Below are 6029 nucleotides of genomic sequence, written 5' to 3' on the forward strand. Positions count from 1 at the left end.
AACCAGAACTTTCCAGAGAGACCTTCACATTTCATTTTCTTTTTAGGGATGACATGGAGATTTGTTTCCTGGAATTACATGAAAAGACGGGCCTAAGAGTCAGTTGTTCTTATGATGAGTTTTAAGTCGTCTATTTGTTGTATAAAGTTTGAGTGTTTCTGTTAAAATGTTGCTGTTGTTTACAAGTTGTTTAAATTATTAATTTAGTTCTATTTTATCAATATTGTTTGTAATTTTTTTATCCCCTTTTCTCCAAATTTGGAATGCCCAATTCCCACTACTTAGTAGGTACTTGTGGTGGCGTGGTTACTCACCTCAATCCGGGTGGCGGAGGACAAGTCTCAGTTGCCTCCGCTTCTGAGACCGTCAGTCCACGCATCTTATCACGTGGCTCGTTGTGCATGACATCGTGAAGACTCCGCATATGGAGGCTCATGCTACTCTCCACGATCCACGCACAACTTATCACGCACCCCATTGAAAGCGAGAACCACTAATTTGGAGGTTACCCCATGTGACTCCACCCTCCCTAGCAACTGGGCTAATTTGGTTGCTTAGGAGACTTGGCTGGAGTCACTCAGCACACATCACACAGATTTCTTTTACTGTTGCAGCTGGCTATCAAACACTGTCGTTTGAATGTGAGCCAAATAGTTAGCTGTGACCGAATAGATTAGCCTACCTCAGTGACAAAAAAAAAAAAACAACAAAGATGAAATTACACTACAAAAGAGGCGCAGATAGATGCCAAAAATTCAGCGAAACTGTGGAGAAAATGACAGACTACAATTCTTGAGATATTCAGATCTTGACAAGAGAAAATATTGTAAAAAAAAAAAAAAAAAGACTTCTAGTGATTCTTCAGCAGGAAACCCATCTAAATGATACACCTTCCTGTGTGCGTCTTCAGGTGTTACTGGCTAGCCAAGTTTCAGCACATACAAAATATATCTGATATTAAAATAAATAAATGCCAGTTTTTCCAGTCTGTGTTAGATTTTTTTTTTTATTCTTGTATTAATTTTGCATACTGTTCTTGAATATTAGCCGATTATTTATATATTTAAATATACTATGTATTATATTTACTGATTTTTTTATGTATCATATTTTAATACAAATGTAATTTATTACCACTGACAGTTGCATGAGACAAAAAAGGGTTGCATATCAACAGCAACAAAATAAACCTAAAATGCACGGCTTTTCATCACTTCTGTTTACATATTTGAAGGATGCTGGATCAATAAATGTATTACATTTTGTGACTACACATTGCTTTACACTTAAAGAGAGCTTACAACCTACTAGCTAAGTAATGCGTTAAGAACACTTGCAACCAAATGAAGTAATGCCTTAGTTATAAAATAAAGATTAGTTACTAAGCCCTTAGTTAACTTTACACTCCAACTTAAATGAGACCTTACACACAGCTGGTGCAACCCAACCCTTATATCCCTAAACCCGACCCAAAATGCTCATTCTTCAGCACAAGCTCTCCCTCCTGTGAGCTAAATCTACCAATCAGAGACCCACATGCAGATTGTGACCATACATTGCTGTCACCTGGCCTGCTAGTAATTAGCCTGATTATGTTACAATATAAGCAGACCACACAACCATATCAGTGTTTTTGCTAATAACTGGTGAGACCTGTAGTAGTTGTTTTTTTTTTTTTTTTTGCTAAACTGTGCTGGGAGGGCAGGATGTCGAACATTTTTTATTGTTGGCCTGTGGAGACATTAAAAAGCACTTACGTTCTCACGCATTGGACGCTTCGCAGGATCAGGATGGTGGAAGTCCAGTCGATAGTGGCAGCGAGATTTGTGAAGTAGTTTGGGAGATCTTGAACATTTTTGAAGCACTGATGAAAATCTCGACCGACTTGGAGGGCCTCACAGAAATACGTCGAGCGATCACATCTATGGAAGTGAAACTTTCCACCCAGAGCGCAAGAATGGATGATGTTGAAAAATGGTTAGAGTTTCTGGAGTTGGCCGAAAGAGAGCTACAGGCTAACCCATCTGCTACCAAGGCTGATTTGGAACATGTGTGGGAAAAACTAGAGGATATGGAAAATCGGAGCAGGAGTAATCATGTTAGTTTTGTTGGAATTCCCAAAGGAAAGGAATGTTAAGTAATGGTGAAGTTTTTGGATGGGCTTATTCCGAATTTTATCGACACAGCGGACCGGCAGCTAGAAATTGAGTGCACCCACAGAGTTTTCGGGGCGGGTGGCCCTCTGGGTGATTTTTGCGGTCAGCTGACAGAGACTTTGTTCTGCGAGTGGCGAGGAATAAAGGCAAGTTGTGCTGGGTGGACCACAACATCATGTTTTTTCCGGACTTTGCTAAGGTGACACAAGCGAAGAGGGACAACAATACAGACTACACATCGGTTTTTTTACTGATGCAGCCTGAGAGTGTTTGTTATTCTGTTGGCTGCCCACTGACTCTCGCTCTACTCTTTTTTTTTTCTACTTTTTTCTTTTATCTCTTTTTCCCTATATTGACTTCTTGAGTTAATTTGATAATTTTGTGAGTTCGATGTACTTTTTTTTTTGTGATTATTTACTGGGGCTTATTTTATGGAATACAATTTTGTGCAATTTATGCACGGTTTACGTAAAAAAAACAAAAAACATCAACAACAAAACAAGGGAGAAAACAAAAACACCTGACTTGAGCAATCCAGTAGGAACAGTGTTGTGGATGGATGCTAGTTGAGACTGTTGTGCGCAGGGTTGAAGCACATTTTTTTGTTTAGGATTTGATGGTTACAACAATGTTGGATATCATTTTGCCTTGAGTACACAATTTATCTTAACATGTCAACATGTCACACTTTAATATAGGTCAAATGTTTCTCTCCACATGGAATGTTAATGGGCTGGGGCACCTTATTAAAAGAAAGAAGGTTTTATCTTTCCTTAAGCGTAAAAAATATGATATAGTGTTCCTTCAAGAAACGCACCTTTCTCCACAGGAAGCTGACAAGCTTGGTAGGGCACGGGGTGGGCATGTTTTTTGCAGTGTTGGTTCGAGTAAGAGCAGGGGTGTCATCACATTGATAAGTGAGCATTTACAATTTAAATGTCTCATGCAAAACAAAGATAATTTAGGAAGAGTCATTATCGTTTTGGCTGAAATACAAGGGCAAACTTTTATTTTGGCTAATATTTATGCAGCCATCACTGATGATCAGAACTTTTTTATAGATCTTGAGGTAAAGTTACAAGCAGCTGGGATCCTTCATGTAATGTTTCAGGTGGAGACTTCAATCTGTTAATGGATCCGGTCATTGATCATAGTGATGCAAAGGTGTGTAGACCCTTTAGAGCAACGTTGACACTACAGAGGATGTGTAAATATCTTGGTCTTACAGACATTTGAAGAGTTCTTAATCCATATGGGAGGGACTACACCTGTTTTTCTTCAGTTCATAAGATTTACTCTAGAACAGATTTTTTATATCTAAGTCACTTATTCCATCTGCCACTGACTGCTCAATTGGGAACATTTTAGTTTCGGATCATGCTATGATGTGTTTAGAGATGTAGAGGCAATATAGATGGCGCTTTAATACATCCCTTCTACAGGACCCAGCATTTCAACAAATGTTAAAGACAGAAGTCAATGTTTATGTAAAAACCAATTGGTCCTCAGTGTCCTCTGTGGGCATGGCATGGGAGGCACTTATGGCAGTTCTTAGGGGGTGGATCATACAATATGCTTCATTCATTAAAAATATCAAAGCAAAGGAATTCATAGAATTGGAAAAGAATATTAAAAGTGCTGAAACAGAGCTGAAGCACCGAATGTCATCCAATGGTCTTAGAGAGTTGACTCAGCTAAAGTATAGATACAAAACTATTTTGTCACAGAAGGTAGAGTTTTGGTTATTCAGGGCAAGACAGACATACTTTGAGTCTTTTGAGGACAAAGCAGGCAAACACCTTACCAGATACATAAAACAGAGAGAGTTTTTTTTCCACCATTCCTTCAGTGAAGTCTTCTGGAAACAATATATTTACTTATTAATAAAGCCTTTAAAGAATTCTGTTTAGATCTTTATAGCTCCACGTCTTTGTCTACCAATACGGATATTAGTAACTTCATAGAGCCATTAGAACTTCCTTAATTGATGAGTGATCAAAAAGACTTTCTTGACTCAGATGTTACTTTGGAGGAGCTTGTTGAGGTAATTAAGACCTTGCCAACAGTTAAGGCACCGGGGCCAGATGGTTTTGCTGCAGTCATTAAAGAAAGGTGAACTACCACCAACCATGACACAAGCCCTGATCAGTTTCATTCTTAAAAAGATAAGGACCCAAATGAATGTAAAAGTTATTGTCCAATTTCCCTGATCCAGTTAGATGTAAAAATATTGTCTAAAATTCTGGCTAATTGATTAAGCAGAGTATTACATCTATTAGACATACAGATCAAGTTGGATTTATTCGTGGTCGTAGTTCCCTATCTGTCACTCACTCGACGTTGTGTCGATGTAGTGACACTAGGGGTCACTCTTGGGAGCCCGAGACACCTCTGGTCTTTGATAAAAGACCAATGAAAATTGGCGAGTGGTATTTGCATGCCACTCCCCCGGACATACGGGTATAAAAGGAGCTGGTATGCAACCACTCATTCAGATTTTCTCTTCGGAGCCGAACGGTCATGCTCACTGAGCTGAATTCCCACGACTGTTCATTCACCTCTGCTGGATCTGATGGCGCATTTCAGCGGCTTCTCCCCCCTCTGCACTGGTGCACTGCAGAGAATGCCCCTGGGCGATTTGGCAGAAATAAAAGAGTATATTTCTCTAAAAGAGTATATTTCTCTAAAAGAGCGGCACACGTGGAACGTCTTTTTAAAGATGTGTCTTTTTAAAGATGCCTTTCCTTTGTGTGCTATTCCTGGTTGCGCTCGTTATCTCTCGCCTTCTGACAGTTACGATCACTGTCTTTCGTGTCTGGGCACTGCTCAAGCGGAGACAGCATTCGTGGATGGATCAGGTACTCATTGCGAGAACATGTCCATGGCAACGATGCTGTCGCGGCTTAACTTCATAAGAAAGCAAGCCACCCCAGAGGCTCCCTGCCTCGGTCCTTCTACCCATGGGTATGAGGCCAGCGCGGCTAGCACTGGGGGCGATTTGGGGACCCCGATGGGACCATCTCCGCCGGGTATCCCCCCACAGACCTCCCATTCCCCAGCACGCTCGTCTGCCCCGATCGGGCTTCCGGATGAGTCCGCCGGCTCATCTCACTGCGAGTTCGACCTCTTATTCGGAGCCCACGAAGGTGATGAGCTCTCGAGCGCAGCATTGGAGAGTGGGCTTGTCCAGTCGGATGCGGAAGCCTCAGCTGGCTCCTCCCTTCGGGTGTGGTTGCCCAGTCACAGGCTGACGCGGAGATGATGACATGCTTTCCCGGATAGCCGCGAGAGTCGGGTTAGAGTCGAACCCTCCGCTCTCTCTTGAACCCTCGTGGCTCGATGATTGGTTCCTGGGCTCGCGGCGCCGCTCAAAGCTACGCCCCGCCCCCGTTCCTTTCTTCCTGGAAGTGCATGAAGAGCTGACAAGGTCATGGGAGGCACTTTTTAATTCCCAGTCCCGATCTTAAGAGGTCGAATCCAGCGAGTCTACCCGTATGTCCGGGGGAGTGGCATGCAAATATCACTCACCAATTTTCATTTCATATCAAAGACCAGAGGTGTCTCGGGCTCCCAAGAGTGAACCCTAGTGTCACTACATCGACACAACATCTCGTTCCCTCCATCAGGGAACAGAGGTTACACAAGTAACCATGACGTTCTTCTGATAATATTATATGTTTATAAATATTATGTGGTCGGTAGCGAATGATCAGACCCCGATCGCTGCTATCTCACTTGATGCCGACAAGGCATTTGATAGGGTGGAATGGGACTATCTTTTTAATATTTTAAACATTTACGGGATGGGGAACACTTTTATTGGGTGGATAAGTTATTTTATAAACAACTGTTAGCAGCAGTGCAAACTAATGG

This window comes from Myxocyprinus asiaticus, chromosome 11 (assembly GCF_019703515.2).
Source record: "Myxocyprinus asiaticus isolate MX2 ecotype Aquarium Trade chromosome 11, UBuf_Myxa_2, whole genome shotgun sequence".
NCBI lineage: Eukaryota > Metazoa > Chordata > Actinopteri > Cypriniformes > Catostomidae > Myxocyprinus > Myxocyprinus asiaticus.